General features: G+C 39.0%; 1 pseudogene; it reads left to right on the top strand.

Moving 5' to 3' along the window:
• The first annotated feature begins 9,070 nt into the window (after window positions 1–9,070).
• Window positions 9,071–11,264, top strand: LOC116643233 (annotated as a pseudogene).
• The last annotated feature ends 214 nt before the right edge of the window (window positions 11,265–11,478 follow it).

Below are 11,478 nucleotides of genomic sequence, written 5' to 3'. Positions count from 1 at the left end.
TACCTTGATTCCATCAGTTGACATATGATTCATGATTCTGTCACTTTTTTACCGAGGTGTTTGTAAATGCATAAAATAGCACTGTATTGATAACTGAGGCCTTCACTGGAGGAGGAAGGATAAGGGAAGAGGGACACTCGCTTGTCACCCTGTATCTTCATGGACACTTGGAATTTTTAAACTATTAGGCCAATTTTTAATCTATTTTATTATCTATTCTCAAAAGCAAATAAAAATATATTTATAGAATTTTAAATTGCAAAGGAAACATTAGCCTAATTAATAAGATAGGAATCCTTCTTGTGTGATCATAATATCTTTAATTTCAGCAAAAATAATTGCTATCATACTGATTATTGCTTAATTTTATAAAGTTTGCTTTCCCCTTTACAATTGACTCATATTTTAATCAACAGTTATTTCTTTATAATTATTTACGTTTAGCCTCAGTGGCCCCAGTCAGCTCCTTCTACTCTTTCCAAGTAAATGCAATTGCAGAAAATAAAGCTTCTTAGAATTCCTAAACTTCCCTAATAGGCCATCAATCCCTTGTTGATCGCCACAGGTAAGCTGTATGGATTTCCTATTAGGAGGCTTTTTTGTTACCATGAAGAAAATAGAGGCTATCAATAAAATGATTTAAACTATCTGTGTCTTTGTTCTTTGAATTTCGATAAACCCTTTGCTAGAGACTCGACTATGTCACATATTAGATGATTTCACATGGTAAGAGTAGCTTTAGAACGTGTCAAGAACCCTTTACAGCAGTCTTAACTTAATCCTGCTGAGGGAGAATTCTCTCCCGCTCAGCTTGACTGTGAGCTGGGACACTGATCCCCCTGCCCTCAGACTGGCACTTACATCATCAGTTCTTCTGGTTCTTAGGCCTTTGCACTCTGACCGAACTATACCACTGGTTGGTCTCCATCTTGCTGATGGCAGATTGTGGGACTTCTCAGCCTCCATAATCACATGAGCCAACTCCTCATAATAAAACTCCCCCCTCCACTTGGTTCTGTTTCTTCGGAGAACCCTGACTAACACACCTCCTTTACACATCTTGACTTGTTAGTTACCCCTTATTCCCACTCCCAAGTATGCAGGTCTAGCCTTGGGTCTGTCTACAAAGATCTGTTACCTTCATGTTGTGCATTTAGTTACCATTTTGTAGTTAGCCCTTCTTCTCTCCCAGGGAACCCTTTGGGACTGTCAAGTTTCTATAAATGAGAGGCTTCTTTCCACACTTTGGCAGCATAACTTGTCTTTATATAAAAATTTGTATTCCCCTTCCCCAAAGACAGTCTTAAAGAAGGTTCAAAATCTATCCTTTTGAAAAAAATTTCTATTTCCCACTGCAAGGAATACTTTAGCATTCCTAGTTCCTGTGAAATGTCTTCCACAGATTTACTTCAGGGTAAATGAGTTTTGGCATGAACTACAATCTTTGATAGAGTGTCTTTAGAGGACGAATCTTCCAAAGTAATTTAATCCCAAAGGATTTTTCAATCACAAATGTTTTAGCCATTGTGTCTAGATTAATCCAAACAATTCTCAAATATAAATATATCTTCCTTCTTCCTGCACTCACACATTGACTTTAACATAATTAACCTTATTCTGTTTCACAGTTACAATTGATATGTTTACCAAGAGCCTCAAAATATACTTATTTCCAGGGTACTGTGAAATTAAATATTGGACACTAAAAAGTCTTTGGTTATCTCTTGCTGATCCAATCTTGGAAACAGAAATCAAATTCAAACATCAGTTGATCTCATTAATCAGTAGAACTACTGATTGACAACTACTGTGACACATATGAGTCAGCTTTAGCTTATTTGAAAATTAATTGCACAAGGTCAAAGTCAACAAGTACCACCAACAACAGCAGGAGTCCCTGTGAGGTGTGTAATAAAGGATGAAAATGATTATAATCCATTTGCCAACTGCTTTAGTAAATGTAACTCTGACACTGGAGAAACATTCTCTGCTCTGTTCATCTGTTACTCAAATTGTAATAAAGTAGTTTAAGGATGAGTCATTTGTGTTGTTCACATTCCCAGAGATACTTTTTTCTCAATTTACACCAGCAACTGAACGATTGAAAATAATGTTGATAAAATTGAATATAAGAAGAAATAATTTAATAGATGACTGACTAGTGGGCGTGTTTTATAGGCAATACCAACTCAACCACGTCCCTTAGGTAGAAGCAGCCAGTTCTGGTGAAATATCAACTATTAAATAACACCCCTGCAGGAAGTCCCCCTCCCATGCCTTTTCCAGTTCCTCCTTCTCTCTCAATGCCATGGAAGTACCAGTCTGCTTATCTACTACTGGAGAACTTCACTTCCCCTCACATTCCTCCTCCTCTAGTCTCCAAGGTCAAGGACTCTCAACGACTTAAGGAAGAATTAGCTCCACCTCTCTGTTTAGCTACCTAATCTCTAGGGGTATAGCCTGAGATTCAAAATTCTCCCACCATCCCTCTTTCCTTCTCTCTGCTCCTTTCAAAGGAAGGGCCACTTTGGTGGTTTCTAAGCGTGGGTAAGTTATGTATATAAGACCATCTCCTCAGCAGAGCAGCACTTGGGCTACTTTCTCTGGAAAGCAGGGACTCTTGGCCTCAAGCCTTCTCATTACAACTTGTTTGGGAAAAATAAAGCAATACATGTGGCCCAAAGTGAGCGCCAAGCCACACTGCAGAGGTTTGAGTGGCAGGCCTAGCCAGTTACACAATTAACTGTATGTTAAAAAATGGATGGAGTGCAAGAAAAGAAAAAAAAAATGGATGGAGTAGAAGCATATCCAAAATGGTGGAGTACATGTCTTTGAAAATCTGCTACTTCATAAAAACAATTACACTGATGAAAATAAACAAATCAACAACAACAACAACAAACACTCAAAACTCTGGAAATTGGTGAAATGCTTACAAAAAATCTAAGGAGCATTTATTAATGAAAAGTGGCTGAACTAAGGTCAGAACAAGAAGTCTGTGGTATCTTAACTTGCCTCATTCCCATCTTCTTCTCCCAGCTCAGCAGTGATCTTGAAGCCAATGGCCTTACAAGCATGCTGGCTATGAAAATCAGCAGCTTAGCAGCCCCTGGAAAGGGTGAGGGTAGTTCAGTCCCCCTCAAAAGCTCTACCTCAAGATAATGGCCACTATTTGTTCCTACAAGGTAACAGTAATTGAAACACTGTGGTACTGGCATAAGGATAGACATTCAGATCAATAGGACACATCAGAGAGTCCAGAAGTAAACCTGTACATCTAAGGCCAATTGATTTCCAGCAGGCGGGCCAAGACCTTTTAATAGGAAAAGAACAGTCTCTTTAATAAATATGTGACAATGCATCTCCACATTAAAAAATGCATTTGGATCTCTACCTCACATCATATACAAAAATTATCTCAAAATGGATCTGTGACTTAAATGTAAATGTTAAAACTATACAACTCTTAGAAAAATAATATAGAAGTAAATCTTTGTGGTCTTGGACTAGCAATGGTTTATTAGATATGACTTTAAAATCACAAGTGACAAAATTAAAAACAGATACATTAAACTTCATTTAAATGTCATACTTTTGTGCTTCAAAGGGTACGACTAAGAATGAAAAGACAACCCGCAGAATGCATGAAAATATTTGCAAATCATCTATTTTATAAAGGACTTGTATTCAGAATATATAAAGAACACTTTCAAATCAACAATAAAAAGACAAATAATCCAATTGAAAAATGGGACAAAAGATTTGAATAAATAATACATTCAATAAATTGAATATATTCTCTAAAGAATATTACAAATGACCCCCAAGCCTATGAAAAGATGTTCAACATCATTAATCATTAGAAAATGCAAATCAAAACCATAAGATACTACTTCATACCTACTAGAAAGGTTGGAATCCAAAAGACAGAAAAAAAGAAGTGTTCACAAAAATCTGCTCCCCGTGCTTGTGCTCTCTCTCTCTCTCTCTCTCTGTCAAATAAATAAATAAATAAAATCTCTTTAAAAAATAAAATAAAAATAAAAAATGTGGATTGATAGGTTTTCATGAATCTTATGTTATTCAGAAGAAAAGGTGAATCTGTTTGAAGAAGGGTTTTCTTGTTACATTTTTGGACTTGCCAGTGTGTAAATATCAGCTTTATTGTGTGGCAAACTGGCTCACATGGGTAGATATACAAGCGTACCGGCCATCCAGTGTGTATTGGAATTCTATTCTGTTTTCAAAAGAGAGGCCATTTTTACTTTCTGAAGAGATCAAAGTAGTGGTGGTAAATATAAATCCTCTTGAGAACAACACCTTCCTTGCAGAGCCTGGAAAACAAATTGATTTTAAAAAGTGGAAAATTTATTGACAAATAGAGATTAAAGTCAGTCATTCTTTCAATTTTTCAATTCACAAATATTTATTAAACACCTACATGCACAAGGTAATTTTTTTATTGGAGCTAGGAATAAAAATACTTGATACCTTAAGATGCTGTCTACCCAAAGCTCTGAAAGGCTTTAAAATAAACATTAATATACCACTGAGTTTTTGCAGAGATGTTACATTTATAATAAAATTCACCTGTTTAAAAACAAAGTTCTTGCCCTTTAGTGGAGAGACAAGCAATAAACAAATAAATAGTTACTTAATACTAGCTCGGGGAATGGTCACTGTTATAAAGACAAAGCAGGGTAAGGGGTTGAAGGTTCTGGAGGGGAAAGTCCTGATAAAATGGAAAAAAGTCCTTCCAATGAGTTACCACTTGAGGTAAGACCTAGTTGAAGTGAGGAAGAGAGTCATTTGCAAACATATCTCTCTAAAGGGAAGAACAAGTGCAAAGGCCCTGAGGCAGGGTGTGCTTGACCTGTCTGTGGTACATTAAGGACTATACTGTAGCCGAGGTCCTGAGATCAAAGTGGATCATGGACAGAGATGAAGTCAGAGAGAAACCGGGAGCAAGATCACATAGGGTCCTGGTAAGAGCTTTGAATTTTATGCTAATATCAGTTGAGAAGTTAAAAGCTAGATGTTTTATTTTTCTACATCTCTGATGCTCATGAAAAGAATCAAAAGTTCAGTTTTAGAAGATGTGCTGTCCCACATTTTCAATAAAATCTGATTTTCCATTTCTTTAACACTGGCATATACTCCAAAAAATGGATGAAAACTTGAAATGCCAAATGTTTTCTTTCCAAATTACATCACCACTTAAATCTCCTACTAGCAATCTTGCTACAAAATTGTGTAATATGTGAGAGTACTTCCAGCGACGGAGCATAACCAGGAGGGGATGCTGACTTTGGAGGGGGTTTGCAGCAACTCTGGCTCCTCTATTCCCTCGGGCACACCAAAGGTAAATGGAACAATTCCGTGGTGTCTTTTGACCTGTTTCATTAAGCAAATAAACAAAAGCAGCTGGCAAAACTACTAGTTGATTTATCCGTGCTTTTACTTCTTAGTTGATTGCTTTATTGTTTTTGATACAAATTAGAGTTTTGGAAATGAGCAATTTAATTAGTAATTATCTTCCCCAGAGAATTAGACGGAGAATTAAAGACAAGTTGGATAAATAGGTGTTTCCTCCCTTCCTTGATTTGGAAAAAAACCAGTAGCCCATATAACAGGGACTCAGAAAGCACTCACTTCCACCCCCCACCCCCTCGATGCAGGCAGCATGAAGCATGCCACAGACAGCTCCACTTTCTCAGGAACTATTAAGAAGTGAACATTTTAAGAAAGATTTTGTGAGGCAATGGAAGAGGGAAAAGTGCTAAATTACGTGTAACATTTTATTCAAAAGAAATTCGTTCTGGACCTTGTCTTTCAAAGTGTCTAAAACAGTTTCTCTACTCTTAGGGATCAGCTTCCATTTTCCACTGCAGGGGAAGGTGAGTGAGGGTGGAGAAAACCTATTGGTTAGTGGACTAGAGCTTTTTATGGTTCCTCAAGCATGCCCCACTAAGAGGAGAGGCAGGGTCTAAATTTCATTCCGCTAATGAAATGGTCAAGGAAAATGCCTTGAAGAATTGTAACTGGTGAGACAGTAAGAGGATAAGCTCAGTTGGAATGGGCAGCTACATTAAGTGGGCACTGGAGGCACTGGATGAATTTCTGGGGCTGAAACCAGGCTAGCAGAACATGGTGTCCAGAGAGAGTTGCCAACAGCCCGAGGTGGTAATTGGGCAAAGACAGCGTTGGGGAGTTTTCAACCAATTTCTAGAGGTAGGTATGGGAATAAAGGAAAGGACTCTCCAAAGGAAAATGGAACATGGCTACGAACAGGGTAGCCTCATAGCAGCCAGTGATTAGAGACCTACACGGTCAGTTGGCAAAGAAAAACCCATGAGCAGTTCTGGGACTTCAATCGCTGGATCCCGTTAGAGGGAGAGGGGGCTAGAAAGGACAGACATGATGGCAAAATGAGGTAAACCTGGTCTGTCTAGTTCCTTCTGTCGGGGATGTAACAGCATGGCCCTTGCCTTGGAAGTCCCATCAAATGAACATGACAGGCAAATCCATCAGTGTGTTTCAGGGCCCCAAAAACCTACAAGGGAGATGTGATGCAGTGGCTGAGAGGGTGAAAGCATTGGGATTGCTTAGTGCCCATTGTTGTAGGTTAGGTTTGGTCCTGGGAGTGAGATAGAGCAGAGCATGATGGTAGGAATGATGGCGCCCCAATTATGGGGAGAATGGATGCTGGCCACTCAGGGTCAGACAGGAAACAGATGGCACATTCAACTGGGTAAATGAAGAGAGTTTAATGAACACATAATTAACAAAGGTGAAGGGAGAGGTAAAGATAACCTGCTGGGTTGGTGATATACCCCAGAGCTAATAAACAAGCAAAATGCAGGGAGCTGTTACCACCATTAAGGCCTAAAAGGGCAAGAAGAGGAGACATCCTTAGAAGACTACTCAGTATGACCTATGGCCTTTGGTCGTGGAACAGAGCCATCGCTGATCTTGGTCCATTAGGGAGGGAGCTAGCTCAGGGAATAAATACTCTGATTTCTTTCTCTTCCCAAGCTGCAATCTCCTACTGGTGCCTCACCTTGGCCAAATTTGAAGCCAACGGGTAAGGAAGTCCAGCTGAAGCATTTTCTAGAGGATAGTTTCCAAGGACTCTGGAAAGGGGTAGTGGACAGATCTGGATGGGAGTGGATAGATCTAATAGCCAGCACAGACCCTGGAAACCAGAGTAGGTTTGATTCTCATATGTGTATGTAAAGTATATATATATATATATCTATATCTATATCTGTGTGTTGAATATACTATATATATATATATAAGTATACACACACACACACACACACACATATACACACACATATATATATTCCTGTTTTGAGATTGCTCTCCTTTGTATAACTAAATTTATTTTTATGTTTATTTTATAATGCTTTATAATGTCTATTTTTATAACTATATTGAGAAAGAACACCTTTGTATTCAAGATGCTTTTTCCTATATTGCATAGAGAACAAAGTTCTAAGTCTTCTGCGGAATGTAGATATATTTTTTTTTTACAATAAATCAAATTTTATTCCAGAAAACCAATTACTGATGATGATCTCTTTACTCAGAATTGCTAAAATTGGTCTTTATTACATTCTTCGAGTGTGTTGATTTTTTCCCTCTATTAATAAGTCAAAGTCCAGTGGATAAAATATATTTTAAGTTTATGAAATTAGACGAAACTCACTTTCTGATATTCACATCTGAAGACTTAAGCAGTTGTTTCATTGACCTGAAAACTCTACCTTGGGAAACACTGACTTGCTGCCCATACTTTGTCTATCAGAAGGGTAATAAAGATCTGATATAAAGCAGAGTGTGCAGAAATAGATACTGGCCTCCCTTTGCAAAAGAATCTCACCTCAAGGGCAATGGATCAGGGGAAGGAAATTAAATCTTTGGGTTAAATTATGGATTTGCAGTGAGGAAATTTGACCACTCCATTTTTTTTCCCTAAATGGGCTCAGGAACCTCATGTGCCACTGAAGATAGAGACACACCAGTTAAATGGCCTAAATGACACAGTGGAAGCTGCCAGAAGAAGTAAATATCATCATGGAAAACAATCTGAGAAAATTAGTACAGTGCTTTCAATGAAAGCATTCTACATTTTATTCTTGCCCAGCCAGGAATTAGAACAAGTGTGACGCTGAGCAGTGGGTGGAGGGTTGGACCACAGGGTGGAGAACAGTAATTTCAGAATGAAAGGCCTCGTTGAAGTCGGAGACAGCTCAGTTTAGCAGAATAGCATAGGGACAGGCACATCCCATCTGTGTGGCATTGGGCAGGTTATGTTCTTCCCTGTTCTTAGCTATAAAATAGGGATGGTGTGAATAACATCTGCTTTGCTTACCTCAGTAAAAGAAGTATGAATATCTGAGGATTTCATCTGCAAGACAGCATGAGGTAGTCTGTAACTTTTTTATGTTTGTGTAAAGAGGAAAAGTAGAAAGTGGCTTTTGGTGAATCTCCTAGATAAATTTCTAAGGTAGTGTAAATAGGAATTGACTTGGGCCTAATTGAAGACTGGTTAGGTAAGATGATATTTATTATTACTAATGACATCCCAGAAATGAGCAGTGAGTAAAGTAATAACTAATTTGAATAATTATTTTGGCAGATGATAAAACCGGGCAATGCTGTGTCATTGAGAGAGTTGTGTTCTCCGTTATTTAGAGAGAAAATCAGAATAGAGTCCAATTTGATGATTGCATGATGATTCATTAAGCCTGTAGGGTGGACAGAAAGTATATAACTATTACAGATGCATCACACAAACTGAAAGGCATGAAGAGAGACATAGAATGACTTGAATGCATTAACATCATTCCTAATGACCATTTTCTGATCCTATGAACAATCTTCTATCCTCTTCTCTCATCTCACCCCCAAGTGCTTGTTTAATATAAATTTTGGCTGACCCTACCTGTCTAGTAATTGAGAGTTAGCTGAAGAGGATATGAAGAGTAATTGCATTCATTAAGACTGATTCGATTTCTGTTTTCTTCTTTAATTCATATTTTGGGGCCCCCTTTTGGGTACCATGTGTCATGCCAGACACTGGAAAGTCAACATAAGCATCCCTGACTTTGTCCTGGCAGGATCATTCGGGCTGTCATTTGTGGCTCCCACAAGTACTCATGACTTGGGCTCTATATCCAAGGTAGGTCAACCTGACGGTGAGAGGCAGCTTATGAACTTCCATGTGCCATTTATATCCTAGAATTGGTAAATGTTGGTGCAGTTTGGGATGCCTTCTTCCATTCATGAGGTCTTTTTAGGTATGATGTAGAAATCTTTATCTGCCTTTTAAATCTATCTTTGAGCTTCCTGGGAGATAATTGGGCCATTTGGCTTAGTCATCCAATGCATGGAACCCTGAAAAAGCTTGAAGGTGTTAGAGGAAACCACAGATGGTTTTTGAAATAGTAGTTCCTGTGTCTCATAGGTTATACTTTCAGGGACCACACTCTCTTCTTCAATTTTTCTTTCAGAATCCTACCATCCTTCAAGAGGCATCCTTCAAAATCCCACCATCCTTCAAGTGTCTCTTTTCAATGAAATCCTTCTTTATCACTAGACAAAAGGAGCATCTCTTTTTTCCTAAATCACGTAAGACTCCACCCCTTTACCCATTGCTGGATACTTAACCTAAAATTTTCTTCATCTATTTGATTATCTGTGTCCTCCCTTAAATGAGAAGCACCTAGAGGTAAAAGAATGCCATACAGCTCATTGAACGCTGGGCTAGATCACCAGACAGCTGTTTTCTAAAGATGCTGGAACTATTGCTGGTCTCAATGTACTTTGAATCATCAACGAGCCAACTGCTGCTGCTATTGCTTATGGCTTAGACAAGAAGGTTGGTGCTGAAAGGAATGTGCTGATCTTTGACTTAGGAGGTGGTACTTTTGATGTGTTAATCCTTACTATTGAAGATGGGATCTTTGAGGTCAAATCCACAGCTGGAGACACCCACTTAGGTGGAGAAGACTTTGACAACAGAATGGTCAACCATTTTATTGCGGAGTTCAAGCGCAAACATAATAAGGACCTCAGTGAAAACAAGAGGGCAGTTTGTCGTCTCCGTACGGCTTGTGAACGTGCTAAGCATACACTTTCTTCCAGCATGCAAGCCAGTATTGAGATTGATTCTCTGTATGAAGGAATCAACCTCTATACCTCTATTACTCGTGCCTGGTTTGAAGAATTAAATGCTGATCTGTTCTGTGGCACCCTGGACCCTGTAGGGAAAGCCCTTTGGGATGCCAAGCTAGACAAGTCTCAGATCCACGATATTGTCCTGGTGGGTGGTTCTACCCATATCCCCAAGATTCAGAAACTTCTACAAGATTTCTTCAACGGGAAAGAACTGAATAAGAGCATCAACCCTGATTAGGCTGTTGCTTATGGTGCAGCTGTCCAGGCAGCCACCCTTTTTGGAGACAAATCTGAAAATGTTCAAGATTTGCTGCTGTTGGATTTGGATGTCACTCCACTTTCTCTTGACATTGAAACTGCTGGAGGAGTCATGACTGTTCTCATCAAGCGTAATACTACCATTCCTACCAAACAGACACAAACCTTCACTACCTACTCTGACAACCAGCCTGGTGTGCTTATTCAGGTGTATGAAGGTGAGCGTGCCATGACCAAGGATAACAACGTACTTGGCAAGTTCGAACTCACAGGCATACCTCCTGCCCCTCATGGCGTTCCTCAGATTGAAGTCACTTTTGATATTGATGCTAATGGTATCTTCAATGTCTCTGCTGTGGATAAGAGCACAGGAAAAGAGAACAAGATTACCATCACTAATGACAAGGGCCGCTTGAGCAAGGAAGACATTGAGCATATCCAGGAAGCTGAAAAGTACAAAGCTGAAGATGAGAAATAGCGCGACAAAGTGTCTTCCAAGAATTCACTTGAGTCTTAGGCATTCAACATGAAAGCAGCTCGTTGAAGATGAAAAACTTCAGGGCAAGATCAATGATGAGGACAAACAGAAGATCCTTGACAAGTGCAATGAAATCATCAATTGGTTTGATAAGAACCAGACTGCAGAGAAGGAAGAATTTGAACACCAGCAGAAAGAGCTGGAGAAAGTCTGCAATCCTATCATTACCAAACTGTACCAGAGTGCAGGGGGCATGCCAGGAGGAATGCCTGGAGGCTTTCCTGGTGGTGCCTCCTCTGGACCCACCATCGAAGAGGTTGATTAAGCCCACCTGAGAATAGGTCTAGCATTGTTCCACACAAAATATTCGAAGGACCCAAATTTGTAGCAAATACCATGGCAGTTTTAATGTTGAGCTTCTATAGTAAATAAACTGGGCATTCTTGATACTTGAATATGGAATACATGCACAGGGAAAGGAAATAAACATTGCACTTTATAAGCACTGTATTGTTAAGTGGAAAATGCAATGTCTTAAATAAAACTGTATTTAA

This window comes from Phoca vitulina, unplaced genomic scaffold (genome assembly GCF_004348235.1).
Source record: "Phoca vitulina isolate PV1807 unplaced genomic scaffold, GSC_HSeal_1.0 scaffold25, whole genome shotgun sequence".
NCBI lineage: Eukaryota > Metazoa > Chordata > Mammalia > Carnivora > Phocidae > Phoca > Phoca vitulina.
Note: the sequence above shows the minus strand (reverse complement) of the source record. Positions and strands in the feature narration are given on the sequence as shown.